Below are 15,265 nucleotides of genomic sequence, written 5' to 3' on the forward strand. Positions count from 1 at the left end.
TTCTTCTCTTGACAATTGCATGAATCCGTACAATCCAGGTCAATAATGGCCAGGAAAGCTTCCATCACAGAAAGTGGGGCTTATCTCTATGGAAGAAAAAATGATCCAGTCCACAGACCCTGAAGATACACTAGGGCAGACACTCCCTGGGACAGAGTCTGTAGCTTCTGCAGCAGTTCTTCTTGTCCTAAATTTCTATTCTGCATCCAGGAACTCCTCAGCCAACACCTGCCCTGGAAACCCCTCTTCAAACCAGTCCTAGACTAGAGGACAGGGAGACCTCCAAACAAAAAAGTAATACAGACACCTGTTATTTGTGATGGGTAAAATGAGGGAACAATGCATGCTCTTCTCTGGCCCTCCTCTGCCCTACATACTTTCACATCCCCAGACATACAGGGAGCACTCCACAGTGTCAGGTGTGGGTATGATTGGGGTTTTGGAGGTGCTGACTTTCCTTCCATGTGGACAAAAGGAAGTCTGAGTACAGCAATGGAGACCTCTTTGTCTTCTTCTGTTCTGAACTCCTCAAGCTCTACTGACTGCAACACCTCCACAGCTTGCCCACACTAGAGCGCAAGCCAAGCCCAACATCTTTTCAGAACTGACCTTTACAGAAGTTCCCTGGACACAGCCTGGTTAATTGCAGTGAAAGAATTCCTGGCATGATTTACCTGCTTCTCCCATGATGCAGTGCACTTTGCATAGGCTTGTTGCGGTCAGCCCCATTGCAAACACATAAGGCTCACTGGTGGTGTGTTTACAGCTCTGTAGTCAGAAGATAATGGAAGGGTTAATGCTGACTCACTGAGGTGTTGCAGGTTTCAGAGTAGCAGCCGTGTTAGTCTGTATCCGCAAAAAGGAAAGGAGGACTTGTGGCACCTTAGGGATGAACAAATTTATTTGAGCATAAGCTTTTGTGAGAAGTGAGCTGTAGCTCACAAAAGCTTATGCTCAAATAAATTTGTTCGTCTCTAAGGTGCCACAAGTCCTCCTTTTCTTCTTTGAGCTGCTGCAGTGCGCCAAAGGAACTTGATTCCATTTTCTCTGGAGTTGACTGGAGAGTCTTGGGATAGAGACGACAAAGGAAGTTGGCCTATGGCATTGTGGGATACTTTTTAGAGGATTCCCAGGATCTGAGTCAAGAGTGGCTGCATCTACACTGCAAAACAATAAGGCTTGAATCATGGGACATGGCTTGATTAGGATTAGGACTTAGACTGCAGCCCTACAGGGTCCTGGGTTCCTGAGTCCAAGCCCTGGGCTAGCGCTATTTGTGCATAGACGGAAGAGTTAGGCTTGAGTCTCATCCCAGGTTTACATTTCAGTGTACACATATCCTGAGAGTAAAGGTGGGTTGTTTCCTTCTCACCTATTATCACCAATAATACAGGTTCTGCAGGCCACATTGGTTCTTCAGTTTCAGTTAGAGTGACCAAGTGTCCGGTTTTCGACTGGAAGACCTGCTAAAAGAGGGACCCTGGCAACTCCGGTTAGCATAGCCAACCAGGCTGTTAAAAGTCCGGTTGGTGGCGCTAAGGGAGGTTAGTCCCTACCTGTCCTGGAGGGCACCGCACTGTACGTGCCCCGGAAGCAGCCAGCAGGTCCGGCTCCTAGGCCTGGGGACCACAGGGCTCCACAAGCTGCCCCCACCCTGAGCACCGGCTTCACACTCCCATTGGTTCCTGGCCAATGGGAGCTGGGTGGGGGTGCCTGCAGGTGAGAGCAGCGTGTGGAGCCTCCTGCCCCCCCCCCCCCGCCTAGGAGCTGGACCTGAGGGCTACTTCCAGGGCACGCGCAGCGCAGTGACAGGATAGGCAAGCAGTCTGCCTTAGTCTGCACTGCTGACCAGGAGCCAGTGTAAGCCCGATCCCCCTACCCCAGTCCTGAGCCCCCACAAACCTGGAGCACCCTCCTGCATCCCAAACCCTTGCCCCAGCCCAGAGTTCCCTCCCACACCCTGAATCCCTCATCCCCGACCCTACCCCAGAGCCTGTACCCCCAGCCCAGAGCCCTCACCCCTTCCTGCACCCCAAGCCCCTGCCTCAACCCACAGCCACTTTCCACACTCTGAATCCCTTGGCCCCGATCCCCAGCCTGGAGCCCCATCCTGCACCTCAAACCCCTCATCCCTGGCCCCACCCCAGAGCCAGCACCCCCAGAGCAGAGCTCTCACCCCCTCCCACACACCAACCCCCTGCCTCAAGCCGCAGCCACCTCCCACACTCCAAATCCCTCACCCCCTGGCTGGAGCCCCCTCCAAACCCCTCATCCCCAGAGCCCACACCCCTTCCCATACCCCAACTCCCTGCTTCAGCCCGGAGCCCCCTCCTACACCCTGAACCCCCCATTTCAGGCCCCACCATGGAGCCCATACCCCTAGTCAGAGCCCTCACCCCCTCCCACATCTCAACCCCCTGCCCCAGCCCCATGAAAGTCAGTGAGGGTGGGGGAGAGTGAGCCTCTGTGGGAGGGGGAATATAGTGAGCAGGAGGTGAGGCCTTGGGGAGGAGATGCAGCTAGAGTATTCGGTTTTGTGTGACTAGAAAGTTGGCAACCCTAGTTTCAGCTCTATAACCCACTGCCTTTTCAGAATTTCTGACTCTGGGCCCTGAACACCTTGATGACTTGCATGTATAAGTGAAACATGATGGAGCCCTTAATTTATTGTTTTGGGAGAGTTATTTTAAGTTATTTAAGACCAGATCCAAAGCTCCTTGAAATCAATGGCTTTTGTGTCAAGCCCTTAATCGTGGAACTGGAGAGTAATGGAAGAGTCATAGGTTTAGAAGGATGGTCCAGTGTTTGGGGAGCTAACCTGGGATGCCACAGTTCTCCTTTGTGACCTTGGGCAAGTCACTTAGACCAAGATCCTCAAAGTTATTTAGGCATGTAGCTCCCACTGATATGAAACCAGTGGGAGATTGATGCCTCACTACTTTTGAGCATCTGGATCTTGGTCTCTCTGAGTCTCAGTTGACAATCTGCAAAATGGGGATAGTAGCACTTCCCTACCTCACTGAGTCCACAGATGTTATGAGGGTAACTGCATTAAAAAACAGAGGTGCTCATAAACTGTGGTTATGAGGGCAATATAAATAGGATACATAGAAATTACCCTGCATGATATTTTAACTTCATAGAACTTTAATGAAAATGTAAAATACATTAAACATTTCTGAATATATTAATATTCCTTTGTTTTTCAGCCATCTTTTTAAATGGTGAGCAAAGCATTGCAAACAGATTAACATATTTTAATGCTAGAAGCATCCACTATGATAATCTTTTCTGTTCTCCTGTATAAGACAGGACATAGAATTATACCAAGGTGATTCCTCCATCAAGCCCAATAACTAGTTGAACTAGAGCATATCTTTTAGAGAAGCATTTAATCTTAATATAAAGACTTCAAGTATGCTTTGCAACATTTCCTATTTCTTTCAACATGGAAACCCATCACTTCAATATAGGACATAAGATGACTTATGAGGAGAGGCTGAGGCAACTGGGATTGTTTAGTCTGCAGAAGAGAAGAATGAGGGGGGATTTGATAGCTGCTTTCAACTACCTGAGAGGTGGTTCCAGAGAGGATGGTTCTAGACTATTCTCAGTGGTAGAAGAGGACAGGACAAGGAGTAATGGTCTCAAGTTGCAGTGGGGGAGGTTTAGGTTGGATATTAGGAAAAACTTTTTCACTAGGAAGGTGGTGAAACACTGGAATGCGTTACCTAGGGAGGTGGTAGAATCTCCTTCCTTAGAAGTTTTTAAGGTCAGGCTTGACAAAGCCCTGGCTGGGATGATTTAATTGGGGATTGGTCCTGCTTTGAGCAGGGGGTTGGACTAGATGACCTCCTGAGGTCCCTTCCAACCCTGATATTCTATGATTCTATGATTCCCCATAAGTAAGTAAGTAAATCTGTTTATGTGCTTAAATAGTCACTCACACAACCTTGCTTCACTTCCTTTTTTTGCTTCATCATTTTGGGGCATACAGTCAACATTACATGGCACTGCTTTGGGATGCTGCAATGTATTTAACTGCAGTTAATCTTCAAGCCAGTGAGCAACTTTTTTTGTGTGCACAACCTGGGGGCTTCATTTTAAAAAGTTAGTCATTTAAAAGACTTAGTCCTATAAGTCAGTGGAACACATCTTTAACAGTTACTAAGCATGTTGGAAAGACATATAATTGCCTGTACAGATTTTTCTGATTTATCAGCTTTTCTTTTACCTAAAACACTGACATTTTCCTTCATGTTATTGTCTCTTCCAATCTACCTTGGACAGATGTAACTGAAGAAAAACAATAACATGAAGCTGATGGCTGCTTTCATGAAAAGACAAAAACAGATCTTTTTTCTATAAGCCCTAGGTTTTCTGTCTTCAAAGGAATCACTACATGGAGAGAAGAGAAGTTTCTCTCCACATCTTACATAATAATCAAGAACCATATTCAGATATTCAGTTGAAATCTAAATGTTAATAATTGAATTCATTTTTTTAGATGCTCACTAAATTGCAGCTTTTCTCCATAATTTTGTTAGGAAGATTTAAAACAAAAATGACTGAATGCTCATTAAATATGTTTTCATTTCTGCATAGGTTTATACCTAATTAGCAAGAATATCCATTGCATTAATAATGCAAATCTTAATTACATGTTAGAAAATTGATGTTACCTCCTCTAAGCCAGTGGTTCTCAAAGCTGGTCCGCCGCTTCTGCAGGGAAAGTCCCTGGGCCGGTGCTGCTTCCCGCAGCTCCCATTGGCCTGGAGCGGCAAACCACGGCCAGTGGGAGCTGCGATTGGCTGAACCTGCGGACGCGGCTGGTAAACAAACTGGCCCGGCCCGGCCCGCCGGGGCTTTCCCTGAACAAGCAGGAGGCCGGCTTTGAGAATCACTGCTCTAAGCTAAATTATTGCATAGGCTTTCTCTAGAGCAAGTTTATTTGAGTAGCAATCTCTTGAGAATCTCCAGTTTTGTGTTGTAGATTTTCCACAGCTATGTGGTTTATGAACTCATTTTTTGTGCAAGGGTGAATAATAAACTAATTATTAATCATAATAATTAATAAACTATAATAAATAATAATAAACTAATTAAATTAATAATGAATGCTGTTTAGACACCTGTACAAATCTTTTTATTTGGAAAGGCGATGGAGCTTATGCTTATTAATAACTCTAGAAATAAATTTCTTAACCATTATACACTGACAAACATTTCATTCTCCCTTTCCTTTTCTTATTAGAAAAATGAGAAACATGCATGTGTACAAATTAAGGTGAGAGTAAAAGCTTGAAAACCCTATTAATACTTCCTAATTTTAGGCTATTTGGATTGTAGACTTTTCTTATTAAACATCCAGTCTAACATGTAAGAACCTGTTCAACAATATTAGAAATAACCTATTTTCTTTCCTTATTAATCATTATTGCACATGCTTTGAAGTGCCTGTTGGTGTACTACCTGAAAGTTTTCATTATTTTTCTACAACTATTTTCTAACCAAACTCTTTGCTACCTGGAAGGGAAAAAAAAAAGACTTCTGGCTTGTATACATGATATTGATCCTCAGGCCTATCAGCCTAGATCTTTCATTACAAGCATTACTTCATTTTGAAAAATAGACCAAAGTAAAGTGTTAAAGAGAAAGAATTCTGGCTTCCTCACTTTTACCTTAGTTGCTGCAGAATGACTATGATGTTACATTAAATCTTTATTAAGCGCTGAAAGATTTATTGATAAAAATTCCCATATAAGAGCTAGGTATTACTATTTTTTGTTATTGGAAAGAACAATTAGAATGTGAAACCCCTATGAATAAAAGTTTCATTGGGGAATTTCATTAAAATGAATTCTAAATGGGACAATGTCAAGTTTTGTCCGTCATGTGTTTTGATAGAAAAGTGGTATTTGTGACATGGTGGGTGACTTTGCAGATAGCTGTGTACAGCAAACAACCCTTTGTGACAAGTAGGAGCAAATTTACTCTGAAATGAGATTTTGCGAAGCACTGGAGGACCTAGCAAATAATTCACAATGTTTCGTTTATTTGATGAATTTCACTTCCCTCTGCTTGTGAAATCACTAGTACCAGTTGATAATCCTCTCTAATTAATTTGTTCAAAATTATTTGCCAATTTTATGGAAATAAAAATCTTGCTATCATGCTTGCATGCAGGTCATTGTAAGACGTCTGTATTTGAATTTTGAGCTGTTCTCACAGGACGCAGGTTGTATGGCACCATTATGTTTCTTGACTGCATGTGGGTATCTCCTAAGAATATTGGTTCTTCTGTGAAGTTTCATGATTTTCAAACTGAAAATTCACTTTTTGCTAATATTTTCCCATATTTGTGAAATCAATGGGAGTTAGGCACCTAACCTATTCAGGTGCCTTTCTGAATCCCACTGGGCACCTATCTTCATCCTTAGGTGCCTAAATACCTTTGAAATCTGGCCCCGTGCTCTTTTTGGTGCTGTTTCCTTAAGTAGTCAGTGCCCTGATGCTGTTGTGAAAATGCTTATCTGGGCAAAGAACAAAGTTAATAGAGAATCTTAACTGTAGTAGATCATTGAAAAATGGAGTTAAGCACTTTTCTGGACTAAATGAGTCCACAGTGAGTCTGAGAATATGAGTAGTTGCTTGTTGTGCTCCCAAAACTGGGATGATTTGAATATTTGAATGATTGAACCCCAACTTTTGAAAGCACATAGCTAAGAGCAGTTATGGTTCTCCACAGAGATGTGTGATGAGAACTGGTGAATACGGTTCCAGTTCCATCTCTAATAGCAGGAGCAAACCACGAAGATTTTCAGTAGTGAGTTTTTTCAGTCCTTTAGGGTAGGATTTTGAAAAAGTGCTCAGTGCTGACCTAATTCTGCTCTTGTTGTCTTCAGTGGGAGCAGAGTCAGGCCAATACTGGGCAATTTTGAAAATTGTGCCCTTACGTTTTTTATTTTTTCTAATGTACAAACACGTTTCAATGTATTAAGAAGAGAAGGTAATTTTTTTTAAAGCAATTAAATCAGCTTAAATAAATGAAGTTGATTTGCTATGCAGTGGTGGAGAGAGTTCTCAAACTGAGTTTCTCTCTCATATTGAAGGATACGAAACATATGTTATATAATTGCACTGAGGCAATATGAGGTAATCATGATTTTTCTACTTGTGATTTAATGAAATGTTCACTGGCAAAATGTCAAATCTCCATTTAAAGTGAAACACTGAAATGTGTAAAGCTTATAGAAATTTAAAACTACACAGATTTCTCATTAAAAGCTTATTGATTTAACTTAATTTAGTTTAATTACTATGTAATACTTTAAAACTTAAAAGTGATGAGTTTGGAAGAATGCAATGTATTGCACAGTGGTAAAAATGTCAAATGCTTTTTGTTTTGTTTTTTAAAAGAAGACTTACTAATGTCACTGGCTGTTTCATGACCCTCTGCAGCCTTGCTTCAGTATATTGCGTACAGGGCTTATAAAACAGTATCCTATAACAGAACATCAGCAGGTTGTGGCAGACTTTATTTTAATCCAGGCAATAAAAGAAATCCATGGTGGTGCGCAACAGTTTCACTAGTACTTAGATACAACTTGGTAAGCAATAGCACTATAGTAATGTTATTAATAGTCATAGAAATACCAGGTGAGTGGATGGGTGAACCGGTCTAAATAAAATGTCACTATTTCTAAGCAGTCATGTCAGGAAGATTTGGATACTGATCTCAGGGATTTTAACTGCATTGGCTTTAATGAAGCTTACACCACTTTAAAATCAGGATTAAGTGAGATAAGAATTAGCCCTCAAGACTGGATGATTCCATTGATAGCTAGGAGAGAAGTTAGTGAACACAGGCTGATGATTAATACATGACACATGATGACATACTAATCTATTTTATTTTCAATCTTTGAACTGATACTGAATATCAAAAATATAGCAAATCACAGATATTCAAGTGCAAAACACAAACGAGTCTGGAAACCTGATGTGTTCAGATTAGAAATAGGCAAAGCCAAGACTTTGTTTTGGTTGTGCAAAACTCATACCTTGTTTGTATGTTTTATACTTAGAATACGCCATAGAGTGTTGTATTACAACCATGGTGCTGAGTTGGCAGAGGTACAAAGCTAATTCAACAGCTGTACAGGTGACTTTTTTTTATAATGGTAACAAGTTCATTTTTTTCCCAATGAAAGTGTCTCACAGAGACACGTTGTCTTCCTTGCATTTAGTGTTGTATTTATTCATCTCCCCTCCCTCCCCCCATGCTTCAGATTTGAAAATTTTGCCACTTCGGATTTTCCTACTATTTTGTAAAGTGAACAGTTACTGAGGTAGGATTGGTCTGAAAGACATGATGATAAGTTGGAGTTCAGCACCCAGTTGGGGATTTCCATTAGTAATGGAACATAAAATATCTTAAATCTTCAATTTTAGTATTTTAGGACTCCGGGCATATATATAAAAACTGAGATTTTTCAAAACCAGCTCAGAGATTTGGATGCCCAGTTATGGAATTCAGCACTCAACTGTGAGGATGGTGGTGCATCAGGGCCGTTGTTGGGACCTCAGAGGATCAGTACTACCTTTCACAAGCTGTCTTTTAGTGTCGCTTCAGGTGATATATACACTGGAGAGCAGGGGTTTACGTTTGAAAGAAATCTATAGATAAACAGAAGGAATGAAAACTATCAGATGCAGTAAGAAAGAATAAATGCTTTTTTTTATTTTTGAGGCTCAAATCTTGGTCCTATTGATGACAATGGCAAAGGCCTCATTGACTATCTTGGGAGCAGATTTGGTCCAAACAGAATATGTGATTTTTTTATTAAATTCTATGCTCTCCATAGAAAACTGGTGGGCAGAGAATTATCTACAGAAAATTCTGTGAGGTCAGAGTACAAGAATTTCTGCTGCATCCTCTGAAATAAGGGATGGTTTATAAATTCCTATTGAGAACTTGGCGAGGATCCAAGCTCCAGAGAGCCTGAGGACTGTAGGTAAATCCAATGCAATGGGTTATGTTCACAACATACACAGAAAGAAGTTAGATAAAAACAAATACTCTTGCTTGAAGATTTCAGGGTAACACTACTTTATTTCTTAGAAATCAAAATGATAACACGCAAGAACTCAAAACCAGACAGAAACAAAGCAGGCTTCTCCCTAAAGCAGAGAGGCACAACTCACTACACCTTACTATAGGCTGGCTGGTTGCTGACCCAGCTTGCAGGCTTCCCAGGAAACCCCCCTGAAATGTCAAGTGTCAGTGTACAGTTTTAGCACAGTTTAATAATAATACACCATACTAAAGAGCTCCTCGTGCTGCTCCTCTGGCTGGTATGTGGTGAGGCCTGCCACTCAGGTGTCATGGTTAGAAATTAACACTTTACTTTCTAATGCCAGTCAAACGACCAGAATGGGTAGTACTCTTGTCACCTAGCTACTCTTCTAATATAGCTCCTGCATAAGTGGTTCACCAGCTGGCCTTCTTTCCTGTGCCGAGGCAAGTCTCCCTCTCTTAGGGCTGTTGCAAGCCTAGAGAGGCAGTTGCTTTTTTGGAGCAGCATTACCTCTCGGATGGATATTCAGTAGAATATGCCCAAGTCTCCAGGAGACACACTACAAAGATTGCGGCAGCTCCCCTAGCCCTGCCCCTTCCAAAGCAACAAAGCAATGGGTTAGGTCAGGGACAAACAGGAACATGCAGCAGAACTACTGCACCACACCTTCCAGGATCCTTGTCCAGTTATATACTCATCTGGTCTATTCCGTTAGCTGTACTGGAGGAGCACATTTATGATAAAGATATAGATTTATTTTAAATAGCTGTAAACAGTGTACAAATTAAAATGATTTCTACTTGTGAAGTACATCCATAAAATGCATAATATTTATAAAAATAAATTAATCAGACAAAATACTCTGGGTCATCACATTAAGCCAAAGTTTACATTAGAGAAATTAAGTGTTGTCAGCACTTGAAATGTATTTTACACAATTAACATTTCTATTTATAACTCCCAGATGGAAGTGGTGAATACAATCCAATAAATTAAGTGTTGCATGTGGTTAATCTATTGCATTTTCTTCCCAAAAGACTGAAAGTCAACTTCTCAAATATAGATTGTTCAGTGGTTTCAATTAGATTTGCACCTACTTATGCCAGGGCTGCATTTGGCCCACAATCCTGACTTTCCATTTATTTTCTTTCATTTTGCAGCGGTCAATTTACATTCAAAAATAGATTAAATGAAGCTCAATACAGTGGCTCAAAATTAATCATGGTATGCACTGTTCAGGGGGGATGGAAATCTCAGTGCCATTCTAGAGGATGCCAGATTCAAGATTTCTAGGCTTCATCCTGTAAACTTGAAATAGAAGTGGGATACAGAGTGCAAATGATGCAGTGTTTTGAAGAAAGCACTCTCCTTATGCTCGGCACATTTCAGGTGATTGTCTGGAATGGCTGAGTCACGATCAATGTTTCACTTCACTGTGTGGTGTCTAATACGTCCAGTTGTGAGCACTATCCTTTACCTTCTACTGTGCAGTCTTCATTTGTGGGCATTTTTGATTCTTCCTTTCATCCCTGGTGACTGTCTTTTGAACTAGGCAGCAATCTCTCTCCCTTCCCTTATACAGAATTTGGTAGCCAAGTGTCCCTAGAGCAAGTTTTTTTCTGCTTTAATCTTTATGATAAGGGGTTTTGCACACATTGGAAAGAAAGCTTGATCACTAAAAATGTTCCTTGGAAGATTGTTAGAGACTTGTTGTATTTAAAGGGAAGGTTAAACAGAGGAGTTTTTTTCTTTTCCAGCAGCCTGTACTGCATTCCTGTTGTGCTATCAGTGTAGAAGCAAGAAGCATGATTTTCTTAGTCCAAATTTCTAAAAGACTTTGAATTGTGATTCTACTTTCTCCAGTACTATCTCAGCAAAATTAAAGCATCTTGCCTTCTGCCTCACCCCACACAATAACACCTGCCTGAACCCCGGGATGGGTAGCATTCTGTCCAGGGCCAGCAACATATTTGCTGTGCATAAAAAAGATAGCCCTAGAAATGGGAATTTTCTACCAATAAGTGGCCAGATTTTCAAAAGTACTGACCACTTGAGAACAGCAGGAACTGCTCAGTGCTGAGGAATTTTGATCTCTCCCTTATAATCCAGTACATATTTCCAAACAAACTTTGTTCAGGTGAAGTTAAAACTGGGAGTATCTCTCAGTAACTAAACAATTACATTTTAAAAAATTACAGGAATGCTGTAGTTAGCAAGACCATAAAAAAAGACAAGGCAACTCAGAGTTAAGGTTAAACTTGAACGGAAGCCAAACATTAAAAATAAATCAGGGACCCAAATTAACTTAACTCTGCCCCCTTTGAGGTTCTAGCCACTCATCTTTCCTTCTTTGGAGATGAGTATGGAAACATGGACCAAAGAATATTGGTTTTGTACTTGATTTCATGATATTTCATCACCATGGTACCCTTTCACCTTTTCATGTAAGCACTAGGTTTGCATATGCTGTCTCTGTGCCTGTGACACTTCAAAAATAGGCTGGAATCTGGTGCTGTGAGATGGTTCCAAATACCCTCTGAAGCTAAAGGGAGATCCAAGTACTCAACCCCCTGACAATCGAGCCATTGGGCATGGGTTGGAAACCTTACTTTTAGGCACCTACTTTTGAAAAAGTTGGCTTCAAGTTTTATGGTGTCATTTTTACAATGTCCTCTCTGTGTACCACAAGTGTTTTGAAGACAGTCACGTTACAGGAAACCTGAAGAACTGAGATAATGAGTAGTTCAGTTTTGCATAGGTAGTGTTTCATATCATTTTGAGGGTAAACAGATTTTGGTTCTGACTCCTTTTTAGACCTGTGAAGGGGCTTCTCAGTAATCATGCAATGACTGTAACCTTGGGAATGGCTATTTACATACATCTCTTGACCTCATAATGGCAAATATTAGTACACCTACTCTCCCTCCACTGTAGATTATACTGATCGGCATAGGAATACGTGTAAAGGGCTATCGCCACCTGGTATATAGGTGCAACAATAACACATTTCTGGAGCTAATGGGTATCTGCAGCTCAAGTAAATTGGCGTGACTCCATTGACTCAATTAGAGATCACTTGATTTATACCGAGTGGGAATACTGGAGTCAACAGAGTTCTGCTGATCTGCCACCAGTTAAGAATCTGACGATTAGACACAGTTCTTGAGATGACAGCACTTATATCAAAAAAGCAATGGTTCACATGGTGATGAAGTATCCCTCCTATAGTGCACCTATTTGGGCTGGCAAAATTGAGCAGTGATAAAAATTTGGCCCCATAATTTGAAATGAATGAATTAGACCAGTTACAACAATGATCCATTAGGCACGTGGAGGCAGAAACGGGCTATGGAGAATCCAGGGAGGTGAGGTTGTTGGGTGACTCCATCACCTATCTGTCATGTGATGTGTGTGTGACAAATATATATATATAAAATTTGTCATTTCCCTAAATCTGGCTGGATGAACTGTGAGTAAGGTGGGAAAGAGGGGTAGGAAAGCTCATGGAAAAATGGGAAATCACAACTGACTGAATGTCACTGGGCTCAGTGGTTTGGGTAGGTGCCGCAGGCATACTAGCAGGTAACTGATGCTTCCCTCAGGAAAGTCACTTAACCTGTCTGTATCTCAGTTTCCACATTTGTAAAATACATCCATAAAATTCCCAATCCATTTGTAAGCTTATATTTTTGGCCTCACAACTTCCTGCAGCAGTGAGTTCCACAGTTGAATTATATATTGTGTGAAAATGTATTTCCTTAGTTAAGTTTTGAATATTCTATATTTTAATTCTGTTGAATAGCTCTTTGTTTTTGTGTTATGAAACAGGCGGAACAGAAGTTCTCTAGACTAATTTACTTTCTCTAGACCATTAATATTTCATACTCTTTTCTTACATGACAATCCCAGTCTTTTGAATCTTTTCATATGAAAATTTTTCCAGGCCCTATATCATTCTAATGCTCTCTCTCTTTAATCCCTGCTACTTAATCAATGACCTTTTTGTGATGGGGTAGCCAGTACTGCACACAGAATTCCAGATGAGACTGCACAGTTGATTATATAAAAAACATTATAATGTTCTCCACATTATTCACCTTCCCATTCCTTCTACAACCTAGCATTTGGTTTGCTTCTTTGAACACAGCTGCACATAAAGTTGAAGTCTTCATTGAGTTTTCTACAGTGATATCCAGGACCCTTTCCTATGCTGATACAGTTAATTTAGAACCCTGTAAGGTGGACATGTAGTTTTAATTTTTCCCCTCCTGTGAGCTAGTAACAGGGATTTTATAGCTAACTGGCTGGCTGGGTATCCAAAAAAAGGGAGCTACCCCCACCCCCTTCATTTATCACACCTCCAATGTGCATTACTTTGTATTTATTGGAATTGAACTTCATTTGCCCATTCCCCTAGTTGGTTTAGTCTCTATGAAGTTCCTCATAGTCCTATCCAGTGCTGATTAATCTAAATAACTTTGTGTCATCTGCAAATTCTGCTACCTCATTATTCATCCCCTTTTGCAGATCATTAATAAATATATTAACACTGAACTTAATACAGAATTTTGAGTATTCCCCTCTTAACTTTTTCTATTATGAAAATTGGCCATTTAATCCTGTTGTTTGCTTTCTGTCTCCTAGCCAATTTTTGATCCATGACATATGCTTTTCCTCTTACATCATTAAAATTTATCTTATGTGGCTAAGCCTCTTGTGTGGGACTTTGTCAAGGGTCTTTTGGAAGTCTAGGTAAATTATGTCAACCAGTTCTCCTTTATCCACCACCATGTATTTGCAATTTGACCCACTTGGGAAGATGAATCAGACAGGAAAGAGTTACACCCAGTGCTATTAATAAAGACCAACCACTGTCTGAATGTATCTTCAAGCACCATAACTGAAAGTGGAACTTCCCAGATCACTTTAAATTAAATTGATTAATAATACATCATGTTAAAATGAATTTTTCATGGTTTGGGAGCTAATGTTCTCAATTATTTAGCAATGCAAAATGTAGGAAATTCGCATACAAACAGTATGCAGGAGTTGATCCGTGAAACCTTCCTTTACAAACAAAATAATAAATAGGCTGTTTTTATTTTTTGTAGTTTTTTTGTTTCATTTTTTTGGAGTCCTTTATCATGCTGAAACCTTGTTGTTTTTTTTCTGTTCTAAAAACATTTATCACCAAAAAAACAAACAAACAAAAAAACCAGGCCAAACACAAAGAGTGAAAAACCCTTACTACTTACCAAGAAAATATATTAATTAACTAGAAAATATTCTAAATTTTCTCACAATTGAAGTGTGTTTTATGCTGGTATAAATCTGCTCCTTTAATTGTAAATTTCATAGTTTTCCATTATCACTCTAGGTTCTGAAGTAGAACTGAAAGATATGGCGGTATCCTTTGAAAATCTTTGGGTGCTTAACTTCCAGTATTGATACTGTACCTTTTAGTGTATTCTCTGAAGCATTAGTCACCATAGGAAGTAATATCTAAACATTTTATTATTTAATAGCATATAGAATCTAATGCAATGTATCATTTGGACCATGTGTCATGTTTTGGAAACTAAACGATCCTTGATCCTCAACATACGTGGCAAAATATATACTTTTTTTTTAAAACCACATAAACTCAATTTGGATTAAAAAAATGTCATGCTACTTCAAATGTGAACAATCAGTGGACTTGATTCTGATCTCACTTACGCCAGGGTAAATCTGGAGTTACCCTCCATCAAGTTAAAGCATTGAGGAACTGTGAGAAAAGAACTAAATCCATTGTGTTTTTTTACTTTACTGATTGTCATTCTTCATAAGCTCATCAGTCCAGAAATTAAGAGCTGAACACCTATAACTCTCATTGACAACAAGTGGTCAGCAGGTGTGCAGTAATTTTCAGGACTGGTCCATAAAAATCCAGACATGGGAAAGACCTGGGAGGTCATCTAAAACATGTTCCTGCTAATGCAGGGTAGTTCCTTCCAGTATATTTTCTAGGCTCTGATCCTGCGCTCATTTTATGTACAGAACTCCCATTGACTTCAATGGGAGTTGTGAATATAGAGTGCTAGCAAGAGTGCTCCTGCAACCCCAGTGTGGCACTCAGTGCAGTTTTTAATGTCTCAGGAGCTCAGGAGAGGGTGCTTCCACTTATTCTATTGACAGACTATTGA

Source organism: Lepidochelys kempii, chromosome 1 (genome assembly GCF_965140265.1).
Source record: "Lepidochelys kempii isolate rLepKem1 chromosome 1, rLepKem1.hap2, whole genome shotgun sequence".
NCBI classification, from domain to species: domain Eukaryota; kingdom Metazoa; phylum Chordata; order Testudines; family Cheloniidae; genus Lepidochelys; species Lepidochelys kempii.